This window comes from Lissotriton vulgaris, chromosome 7 (assembly GCF_964263255.1).
Source record: "Lissotriton vulgaris chromosome 7, aLisVul1.2, whole genome shotgun sequence".
Classification (NCBI taxonomy): Eukaryota; Metazoa; Chordata; class Amphibia; order Caudata; family Salamandridae; genus Lissotriton; species Lissotriton vulgaris.
Genome location: NC_141695.1, coordinates 1,694,108,038 through 1,694,120,594, shown reverse-complemented (window position 1 = coordinate 1,694,120,594; position 12,557 = coordinate 1,694,108,038). Strand labels below are relative to the sequence as shown.

General features: G+C 44.8%; 1 protein-coding gene across 2 annotated transcripts in view; it reads left to right on the top strand.

Moving 5' to 3' along the window:
- Positions 1-12,557, top strand: part of NKAIN4 (sodium/potassium transporting ATPase interacting 4) — a 136,312-nt gene that overhangs the window by 101,805 nt on the left and 21,950 nt on the right. The window lies entirely within an intron of this gene.

The window sequence follows — 12,557 nt, the reverse complement described above, 5'->3', positions numbered from 1 at the left end:
TACATTGACTTGCTGAATTTTGCGCATGATATGTGCGTGTGCAGAGGATACGATTTGCTTAAAACATATGTTTTCCCTCGCCTTAACACCGGTGGAACTATTACTATCTTTCACAGACGCAAATTTATGGGCGCCACCTAAAATAAATTGACAACCCATTAGTACATTAATCATTGTGTGCTTTTATGTTGGGGAAATTGGTATTAAAATGCTGGAGTTATGGAGTAAGTTTAATTAAGCATTGAGGTTTAGCGATTTTGTGAATAATTTAGTTACCTCCACTGCGTCACATTACCTTCCATTGACTTATTACATTCCGGTATATTCGGGTGTTTGAAATTTTACATTACATGTATTTAAAATTGTGAGCTACAATACCCTGGACTTTGATCACTCGTTAGTCCTTTCCAGACCCATGTAACTAATTCTTGACTGACCCACTCAAAGTACTTGGGGAGCGTAAGAAGTAGAGTAATGAGCAACTTTAGGAGAGTGTTGTATTTGTAGTGGCCTATCAGCAGGTGATTGGCAGGCCTGCATGTAACATAGCATAACAATACACAGTTTAGAGGCAGGTGAGCAAATTGATCTGGTACAATATGTGTTCTCGACAAGAAAATATATGCAATGCGAGGATTTATAAAATACAAGCTAATTTCCTCTATTTTGTACAGCGAATGTCTGCCCTTGCAGTCCTGCTGCAACAATCATTGCAACACTGGATTGCCACAGGCCATTGTGGCATCAGTGTGAGTACTTGTTCTAGGTCATGAAGCGCAGGCGCAGATGGCGAGCACGCCACATTGACCTGACGCTCATGACAAGAGCGTCTTCCAGAGCAGCCGCGGCCCGTGCACGTAAGAGCGGTGGGACCGGGCTGGAGGACTGATTCGACAGACAACCATGAGGGAAAATTAAATAAATTATTAATTCCCCCCTGTCCTCGTCTGTCAAGATACCCACTCACCCGGCCTCACCGCCTCACCGCTCTTACTTGCACGGGCTGCGGCAGTTCCAGAGCACGTGCGGGTTGTGCGTGCAGGGTGCGCCCATGGTGCCATGCCAAGAGACCTCAGAGATTTACAAAAGGGGGTGGTGATGAACAGAGTGTCTGAGTTAAACAGACCACTCTTATCCAGTCCAAAGATCAGGGCTTGATCCATCACCGTTATTTATCTCACTGCCCCATCCCAGCTCAGAACCTGGCTATATGCAAATCAGTCTGTCCCTGGCCCAGTGCATCATGGGAACAGGGCAGACTAAACTACCAAGCCAATTCTTCACCAGAAAGGAGACAAGCTACCGGGGACCGGTTTCTGGCATTTCAGCCTTCTTCGGCCCGGCTTGCTTGAATCCTGATGGAGCAGTGAGAAAGGGACTCATGTCTGAGTATACCCTGCCACACCTATAGTGGCCAAAATGATTTACAAAAGGGGGTGGTGATGAACAGAGTGTCTGAGTTAAACAGACCACTCTTACCCAGTCCAAAGATCAGGGCTTGATCCATCACCGTTATTTATCTCACTGCCCCATCCCAGCTCAGAACCTGGCTATATGCAAATCAGTCTGTCCCTGGCCCAGTGCATCATGGGAACAGGGCAGACTAAACTACCAAGCCAATTCTTCACCAGAAAGGAGACAAGCTACCGGGGACCGGTTTCTGGCATTTCAGCCTTCTTCGGCCCGGCTTGCTTGAATCCTGATGGAGCAGTGAGAAAGGGACTCATGTCTGAGTATACCCTGCCCCACCTATAGTGGCCAAAATGATTTACAAAAGGGGGTGGTGATGAACAGAGTGTCTGAGTTAAACAGACCACTCTTACCCAGTCCAAAGATCAGGGCTTGATCCATCACCGTTATTTATCTCACTGCCCCATCCCAGCTCAGAACCTGGCTATATGCAAATCAGTCTGTCCCTGGCCCAGTGCATCATGGGAACAGGGCAGACTAAACTACCAAGCCAATTCTTCACCAGAAAGGAGACAAGCTACCGGGGACCGGTTTCTGGCATTTCAGCCTTCTTCGGCCCGGCTTGCTTGAATCCTGATGGAGCAGTGAGAAAGGGACTCATGTCTGAGTATACCCTGCCACACCTATAGTGGCCAAAATGATTTACAAAAGGGGGTGGTGATGAACAGAGTGTCTGAGTTAAACAGACCACTCTTACCCAGTCCAAAGATCAGGGCTTGATCCATCACCGTTATTTATCTCACTGCCCCATCCCAGCTCAGAACCTGGCTATATGCAAATCAGTCTGTCCCTGGCCCAGTGCATCATGGGAACAGGGCAGACTAAACTACCAAGCCAATTCTTTACCAGAAAGGAGACAAGCTACCGGGGACCGGTTTCTGGCATTTCAGCCTTCTTCGGCCCGGCTTGCTTGAATCCTGATGGAGCAGTGAGAAAGGGACTCATGTCTGAGTATACCCTGCCACACCTATAGTGGCCAAAATGATTTACAAAAGGGGGTGGTGATGAACAGAGTGTCTGAGTTAAACAGACCACTCTTACCCAGTCCAAAGATCAGGGCTTGATCCATCACCGTTATTTATCTCACTGCCCCATCCCAGCTCAGAACCTGGCTATATGCAAATCAGTCTGTCCCTGGCCCAGTGCATCATGGGAACAGGGCAGACTAAACTACCAAGCCAATTCTTCACCAGAAAGGAGACAAGCTACCGGGGACCGGTTTCTGGCATTTCAGCCTTCTTCGGCCCGGCTTGCTTGAATCCTGATGGAGCAGTGAGAAAGGGACTCATGTCTGAGTATACCCTGCCACACCTATAGTGGCCAAAATGATTTACAAAAGAGACCTCAGAGAGGCATATAGAATGCAGGGTTGAAATGTATTGGAGTCTACTCTTGGCTGGCACGTAGAAAGGTTGCTTGGCATTTGGGGCTCTGATGGGTGGGAAGGGCACGTGTGGGCCATTAAGTGTGTTGTGTTACCAGCAGGTTGTGTTGCAGAGACGTGAGTGTGAAGATGAGGTGGTGTTGTTTATGACACTTTGCCAGGTGACTGCAAAGGAGGTGAGGTGGCACCTGGCAGATGTGGAGATGAGCATGTTTCAGTAGGTGTAGTGCAGTATGTGTGTCTGGGCTGGGGATTGGATTGCTCCTGTGGTTTAGTGAGGGCTAGGTCAGAAGTAGACCTGCCAACTTGAACAAAAATCTTACAGTGTGAGGAGGGGGCGGGGCCTTGGAGAGGGTGTGGCTTTGTGCTAAGAAGTCCTTACGAGGCACTTTTTGCCCCCACCCTGCCCCCAAGACCCCACCTCCAAAAACATAAAAGAAGCTTGCCGAGGCTGGTGCTGATGTCCTGGGCTTTTTTTCACACTCGCACCACCTTATTGGGCGTTGTCACCTCAAATCCGCATAAAACTAGCTGGAAATCCACTATTTGCAGTGGTTTTCTGCTTGTTTTCTCTGCCACCGTGTGATATCAGCTCCTCACCAGCTTACCGTGTGATGTAAGCCGATATCAATTCAAATGATCTTTATTGAGCACTTAATATGCCATAAAAGTCTGCATATAAAAAAAATACATACATAAAACATGTCCAATATAATGTAAAAATCATTTAAGACTGGATTCATTAAAATCTTAATAGTATGACCATAAAATCCGGTGCATGGAGCTAAAACAGGTCTGCTAGGAGTTTAGCTGTTCATAACGGTTTCTTATTTTCAGAGCACCCTTTAAAAAATTCAATATTTCAGTGCCTATTTCAAAAGAGCAAAGCCTTTGTAAAAACTTTATAGCTGGCATATATTTTTTACAATCAGCTTGGTGCAGTAAAGGTTTTAGGAAAGCAGATCTGGGGCTTGCATACAGGGGGAAAATAGAATAAAGTGACATGTGCATTGTCCGCATACATGATTACAATGACGTGGTGGCAAATCGAGTTTCCAAGTACATTGAATGGGGAAAGCCACTTTAAAATGTATAGGATTAAGGGCCATATGTATCGAGCCTTTTTCGATTCGCAAAGGCCGGAATTCGGCGAATTCCGGCCTTTGCGAATCGCAAAAGGCTGTTATGCATTTTTTGATATGTATTAAAAAATGGCACCATAAGGAATCGCATAAATTTGCGATTCCTTATTTTGCCATAGCATTTAAGGAATCGCAATTTTGCGATTCCTGAAATGCTATGTATGAAGCATTTTTCTATAGCGAATTAAGCTTAAGAAATCGCAATTTACCACCAACTTTCAATTGGTGGTAATTTGCGATTTCTTGTAAAAATGCACAAATTGGCATTTTTTAATGTGGCATGTGATGCACATACATGCCCATAGGGCATGTATGTGCGCCATATGCACACACATGCTGATTTCAGGGGTGCAGCAGGGAGTCCTTGAGACACCCCTGCACCCTTGAAATCAATCTCATTTTGCGATTAGCAAATTGCGAATCGCAAAATTAAATGCATTTCACAATCATTACTATGGGCCTCCAGGCCCATAGGAATGAATGGGAAATGATTCCTTATTTGCGAATTCGCAAATTGCGAATTCGGAAATAAGGAAGATTAAGGAATCGCAAAAAAAATTCGATTTTTTACATACATACCGTTTTGCGATTTCTAAATAGCGATTCCTTAAAAATCGCTATTTAGAAATCGCGAAACAGAACTATGATACATATGGCCCTAAATCTCAAAAAGGGCTAAAAACAAACAGTTAAAAGGGTTTTCAAGCCAATACAAGTATGGTTCAAGGCTTGTAACTGTTACAATGAGGATGTAAGCTTCCAGTCTTCAAGTTCAACATCTTACATAATCGTTTGTTGACACAAAATTCCTGGAAGCGTGACTTTACAGTGTCTTTTTATGGACGTGAATTAAAGATGGCTCAATAAACATTTCCTTGAGGCTTAAATTATCAAATCATCTTTTCCATATATCAGCCATGGTATCTTAGACACGTTTTGGAGAGACAATCAGTTATGCACTGACTTGTCTAAGCTGCCTCAGGATTTAGCCAGCATTTCAGCAAAGAGCAAATGTGGCGCCAATATTATTTGATGCTCTAAAAACAAAAGGCTCACTTCTTCATGATAAATGAGATTTGCTAAAAAAAATTCACACACCCTTATTAGATGTCAGCACCTCACAGCCTTCGAAAAGGAGCAGGAAATCACTGTTTACTGTGGTTTTCATCTTATTTTCCCTGCCATCGTGTGATATCGGCTCCTCACTTGGTGACCGTGTGATGGGAGCCAATATTGTGTGTTAAATGTAAATCTAAATGTACAGGAATTTATATAGCGCAAATCACCGAGCGGTTTCTAAGCGCTTGCTTAGGGAACCCGTCCTGGTATTCCCCTGTGAGATAACCCCGGCAGGGTATCCGCAAGGTGAAAGCCAGGCATCCTGCCGCGAGGGGCCGTTGTGGAGATAAAGCAAGCTATGGCCCAGAGTTGCAGAGTGTGAACCCGTGAATCGAGTAGGCACCAGAGCGAGAATTGTCGAGTCCATGGACATTTTAGGACTCAAGACCCCGCCAAGTTGGGAATTGAACCCTGGTCCCGGGCTGACCTCTGCTTCCAGGTCTGCCTCCTCTAACCAGTGAGCCACACTTCTCACACAGTGTCACATGGTGGCACTGTGTGAGTTTGCAGGTATGCATTAGATCAGGACAGAGGCACAAAGTTGAGATCTTTAACCCCTTCAATGCTGATGACGAGCTCAGCTCGTCATCACCCACGGGGGTCGTGTGCTGATGACGAGCTGAGCTCGTCATGGTGCCACTAAAATGGCATTTTCCAGCACACAGCGGGAAAACGCCTAGCATCCAAGTGGTTAAGGAACCACAAGCACTGTACAACTAGGGAAATGAGTGTTGATGGTAGGACAGAGCAAACAGGACCACCAGAGAGGTAGAGGGTGGGCAGGAGGAGTGTAGGTACTTTGGGCCTCATTTATGGGTGTTGTGCCGTACGGCAGCACAGAAGGCCTTGCTACTGCACTGCCCTATGGAAAAAGAAATGGGCAGGAATGCGCTGTATCTATTAGATACCTTCTGCACAAAAACAATCACAAGAGGCTTTCTCCTCTTTCTATGTGTGCTGCAGAATGCATATTGTGCTTCAGCGCTTAAATGCATGAACAGGGCTGGTACTTGCAAAGCGTGAATTTAAGATGGTGGAAAGACTATGGACAATGTGTGCTTAGCAGCTTTTGCTGAAGCATGTTTTGGTGCCTGCGTGTTGGGCTCCATCATCCTCACTGCCTCACCACCAGGCATCCTCTGCCCTTCATGGCAAAGTTGTAAGGGCCAGCCAAGCACGAAGAGAAGCAATTGTAGAAAAGTCAAAGAAGACATGTATCTGAGTGAAAATGTTAGTGGGTGCCAGACAAGAAGAGTTTTTGTAAGAGAATCAGTTTCCCCTCATTGCTGAAGGGTGTGAGCATGGCGGTGGTGAGTAGGCTTGGGGAAAAGAATTCCAAACTCATCAGACGCTGCCAGTTCAGTATTGTACCATTGAACACTCCTTTTTGAAGGTTCTAAAAGAAGTGTTTTATCAACTACATAGTGATCTGGGCCCCCCGCTCTCTTTCAGCGGTGTTGTGAAGTACAGTGATGTTGGACCTACTGAGTGATACAACCCATTGGAATGTGAAACCATTGGACAACTACTAACAGTGGGCCTGGCCTATAACCCTTTAACACCCCACCCGATATAGCCTTCGGCAGCGGGCTATAAGACTAAAATAAGGAAGTGCAGGTGCTCCTTATCCCAGAGTACCTTGTTGCTGAGAAATGCCAGTACCCTCCCATTAAAAGCATTGGAGCACTTCTGAGAAGTGCGGGTAGCAGGTAGGCCAGTTTTTGAGTGGTGGGGGCCGTTTTTTGTTACTGGGGGCCAGTTTTGTAGCGCTGCAATATCCGCCCGCTGTAATAAAAGTAACCCTGGGCGTAGCTCGTGTTGCGGGACTACGTGGAAGTCCACAGAGTTGGGAACAAACTCCGTCACCCGCCTCCACCCACCCTATTAACAATGAATTATACATTAATAAAATGTAAAATAAAAAACAGTTACCTGTCCTGCAGTGTTCTTAGTCCGGCCCTGGTTGGTACTATCCCTTCCAAATTAAAGTGGTGCAGGCAATGAGAATCTGGTAGTACCTGCCCATTTAAAGCACTGACACAGATACCAGGTAGCAGCTGGGGCCCAGACGGACCTCAAACATCAGGGAATTAATAATATTAAAGTTCCCTACCTGGAACCATTGAGTTTCACATGGCCGGTGAAGGGTGCAGGCGAACAATTTTCATTTATTTTATTGTATTTAGTGCATTTTTATAAAGCGCGGACATTACTTGAAGGAGTCAGAGCACTGTACAATAGAGCCAGTTACGTTACAAGAGAAAAGTGTTACATAATAGAACATTACAAAGATAAACAGGAGACTTAAAATGAAGGGTACACAAACACAAAATCCAAACAGCACTGCAGGGTGAGGAATGGACAGTTTGAAAAAAATACATTTACAATGAAGAGCGAACTTCCTCGAGAGGCCTGAGAATGAAAGTAAACAATGTTTGCAAAGGGGCCCTTGCGATCTACTGTTAGGAAACCATGCTTGCACATATGTCCCACTCATTGGCGATCTGTGACCTTCACAACACCCTCTGCCACAATTTGTGCAAACGATTCACCAAAGGGTTGGTGGGTCCTTGTAACTTTTTATGGCTTCATCCTATTCTGGGAGGGGCGACGGATCTCTGCCTGCGCTCACGTCCCTGCCAATAGCCAAACTGCAGCACGCACGCCGGATGTATCAATATTATCTTTTGATTTGCGTTCTCGCCCTCGAGCGGGGGCGTGCGTGCATTTAAAATACATAATTAAATGAACACGGACGGGCATGTCGTGAAGGGGGCGGGGCGGCGGAGGGGAGAGAGAGGACGTTCTGCTGTAAGCGAGCTCTCTGAAGTGACATGTGCTCAGATAATTACGCTGGGACCGTGGCAGATGTCTCGTGTCTTGTTTAATTATTCATGTCGCCCAAGATCTGTTTCCAGCAGCAGCACGCGCAATAAAGGGTCAGAAATATGCCGGGGTCTTCGCTGGTTCGTGAGGGGGTTGGTGGAGCGCGCGAAGCCTACTGCGTAAGGGGAATGATTGATGTTGGTCAAGGAAGACTTATTAGTGCCCGGAGGGGGTCTATAGAGAAGGGGGAGGGGGGGGGGTGGCCCTGTGACGGCAGCAACAAGCTTTGCCAGCACCCCTCTTGCTGTGGCTGGGCCTGAAACTTCCTGCCATGGTTTTGTAAGGCAAAAAGAACAATTGATGGACAGAATGTAGAACAGTGTCATACATTCGCCCCAGTACAGAGATAAGGGCATAAATCCATCGTTTTTTTGCTCCCCATGCCATTCCAGTTTGAACCCAGCCATATGCAAATCAGTCTTGACCCTGCGCCCAATGGGAACAGTCCAGCCCGAACTGCCAGGCCAGGCTCTCCCTGGGCTGGAAACAAGCATCCTAGGACTGGTTTCGGGGTATTCCTCTGCCCTTTTGCTGTGGCAATGCCCTGCTTTGGTGTTCCAGGGAAGACACTACCCATTTCTCTGTGGTCTTGGTGTGGTTGGGCATGAATCTCCAAAGTGTGGGTTCAAGATGCAAAATACTGTCCCTTTCTCTACCCTCTACCTGTAGCTGTGCGTGAATCCCCCTGTTGTGGACTCCAGGGGCACCACACTGCCCCTTCTCCTTAAACGCTTGCTGTGGCAGGGTGCGCTCTTCCTGCATTCGTCTTCAGGTGCACCACACTGCCACTATTTATGATCTTTTTGCCTTGCCAGGGCGTGGATCTCCATGCTTCCAAGGAAATGATGATGGGGCAGGTAGGACAACCATGTCAACATGGCAGGCCTCAGCAAGAGTCTATGAGACACTTCACATCTGGGAGAGACACGAACAGCCTTGGGGAGAGTTGAGGCAGTGGACAGGCTTGGCTCTAAGAGCAAACACACGAGCTGAGCCATCAAAGGTGTAAACAAATCTACAAACGTCATGCTAAAAGACTTCAAAGGGAAAATAATATATATATATATATATATATATATATATATATATATATATATATATATATATATATATATGTTTCATGTTTTAAAGAAAAAATACTTTCAAATGTCATTCAAGAAAGATAGTGAGAAATGTTGAATATATATATATATATATATATATATATATATATATATATATATATATATATATTCAACATTTCTTACTATCTTTCTTGAATGACATCATTTGAAAGTATTTTTTTCTTTAAAACATGAAACATTCAATTTTCTCAAGCGCTGACGACGTTGCCACAAGTTGCCCAAAATGTGTTAATTCGTCATGTTCTTTGTTTATAATGCATACATTGTTATTAAATGTGAAATAACAATATTTTATATTAGCCATATATATGTGAGTTTTTTTGCAGAGTACTGAATTTTGCTGTCAAACCGAATGGTTAAGGAAAATGATAGAGAAGCAGAGTGATGGCCCATAGATCACACAGTCTGGTCGTGTGTTGGGAGCTAGGATTTGCGTCCTGGATTGAATTTTGTGCATTTCTGAGACTGTAGGGTTACAGACTTCTCTCTTCCATTTAACAGCATGTGTTTTGTGTTAAGTTCTACAATTATTGTTATTCAATTAGGGCCAGATGTAGGTCGACATTTACCGACCGGTAACGGCCGATTTGGCCGATTCGGCCGTTACCTACCGGTAAATGGCCATTCTAGATGTAGGTGGCCTATTTTACCGATTCGGTAGATTTACCGAATCGATACATTTACCGAATCGGTAAAATACCGAATCGGTATTATTACCGATTCGGTAATTTTGAGATGTTGGTGGGACTCTTCTGAGTCCCACAGGCCTTACCGAATCGGTATTTTACCACCCAATCCAATTGGGTGGTAAAATACCGATTCCAGGTGTGCATGCACATGTGTGCATGCACACCTATGGCATGTGACAGACAGACATGCCCTTAGGGCATGTCTGTGTGCCCCATGTCCCACATGCCTGAAATCGGGGTGCTAGAGGTTGTCAAAGTGACACCCCCTGCACCCTTGCAACATTCGGTATTTACCGAATCGGTAAATACCGATTCGGTAAAGCCCATTGATTCCTATGGGCTTCAATGCCCATAGGAATCAATGGGCATTACCGAATCGGTATTTACCGATTCGGTAAATACCGATTCTTACAGAATCGGTAATTCAATTACCGATTCTATCTACATCTCCCCCCTTCTATTTTACCAATTCATAAATACTGAATCGGTAAAATTCGGTATTTATGAATCGGTAAAATATACTTACCTACATCTGGCCCACAGTGTTAGTATATGGAGTTCAGTAAATACACGTACAGCACCTTAAATGAAACTGACGTGAAACACATATGTGTGCATGCATGTAGTCATAAGACTTAAAGATGTGCTTTATCTTTTTGGAATATATCCACGTGCTGGAGATCACACATAGCGATGGAACATGTCTGCCTGAAATCTTGCTGCACTTCCCATGTGTCTCCTTGAAGAGTTGTACCTTAAGCCTTAAGGTGTAAACTCTCTGGGTCTCCAAACCCCTTCATTTTTGCTAATTATTCAATTATGGTAATTGAGGTGCTGAACCACCCCTAAAATCCTTCTTTTTTCCAAGTCAGTTAAGCCAGTAGTAGCATTAACATAAAAAAAAATCTTCTGCCTTCCCCTGTCTGCTGGATCACCAGCGTTAAGGAACCGACCAATTCAGGAGAGGCTGAAACCTCTATGACCATACTAGAATAGTTAACAAAACAAAGAGGTCTTGGAGCCCCCACAGAGTTTGGGCCTCAGGTTATAGCACTTCAAGGAGGCTTAGTGGATGTGCAGATGTCTTCAGAGAGACATACCCTATCAGTCCCTGTTTGCTTTTCAGTTTCCATTTTAACATTCAGGTGTGAGGGGGGATATATAGTCCCCTGCGACCCTCCTCCAAAATGTGATGGTAGGGGCTAAATCTCCCTGGATCCTGATGGTTCATACACCCAAGGACTCGAGTGTACATTTCGGGGGAAACTTATCTAAGTTGATGGTCATGTTTAAATCAGGCATTCCAACTTTCAACTCAACACTGTCTCAGCAGATAGGACCCCTGTGTTTTAATTAGAACTAGAGTGTTGAAAAGGGAGAGATAAAGAGTGGAGAGTAGGCTGGGAGCATTATATGGAGGGAGTCTAAATACAGAACTAGAGAGGTGGGCGCGAGAGAAAGGAGGAAAAAGCGCGGCAACTAGCGTAAGATGTAAGTGTACAGTATGAAATAGAGAGAGGGAAGGAAGGGGGTACCAATAAAGATTAAGACAAGGAGGACACAGCTAGAGTGGAGGGGTAGTAAGAGGAAACGGGAGGGAAATGTGAATTATGGCAGGTTGGGGTGTAAATAAGGAGGGATTCTGGTTGTGGAAGCTACAGAGCATCAAAAGAGAACATGTAAAACAAAATATAAATAGTAAGAAGTAGGGAAGGGTTTGATGCTAGAGGTGGGAGGTTTATGAGCAGAAAGATGTAAATAGGAAGAGACAGTGTGTAGCATGAACAATTTCTCTCTGCAACTCGCACATTGACTCACGCTTCTGTAACTGCATTGCCCATAACCAACAGGATATGTATAACCCTCTTGGTACTAAATACTTTGAAAGCTTAATGGGCAGTGCTTAATTTGTTAAAACAAAATTACGTTCCAGACCCCTCTTCAGGAGGCTATTGTAGCTTGTACTATCCCCCGCCCCTGCCAGCGCTGCCAATGACAGTACCAACCCAACTAGTAACCATCACACTCCTACAATTGTGACAATTTAGACTATTGCAGGCCCAAAAGCTATGAGAATAGCTTGTGAGGCAGTAATTAGTCATTTTAATGAACATTGAATTAATAAAGAACTGTTGCTTTGCTCATCTCTAAATTAGTCAAAGAGCGCCACCATGTGGCAGACTGTCATATGTGCCGGTGTTGACAATGAAGTGCCAGTGCCAAGCTCCAGTATCTGCTGGTTCAAATTAAGCCAGAGGTCTTCAAACTTTTGGATGCCGAGACCCCCCCAGTCAAAATTTTCAAGCGTAAGGACCCCCTCCTGACAAACAATTCTAAACCTATAGGTAGAGCTACTGGAATTATGAGGCAGGTGGGGACCAAATTATGCGGCAGGCTCGACTAAATTGTATGGTAAGAAAAAATAAATAATGCTATGTGATGCCGCATATTTTGGGACAGTATTGCTTCATTATTTTGACATTTTTTAAACACAGTAACACTGAGGAAAGATTTAATCTAATTAGTACTAGTTTATAATGAAAATACATCGATAAACAACAGAAATATGTCTAGTCAACTTTTGTGAAGGGCCTTCTACTCCACAGGAATAAGTGCTGCCACATTAGCTCACCTGGCACAGCAAGGGCCCCTTAAAACCTGGGCAGCCGTATGCAGAGTTAAGCAGATTACCCATGTCACTTTCCTCTCACGCCCTCCCTTCCATCCCTCTCTCCTCTTCCAA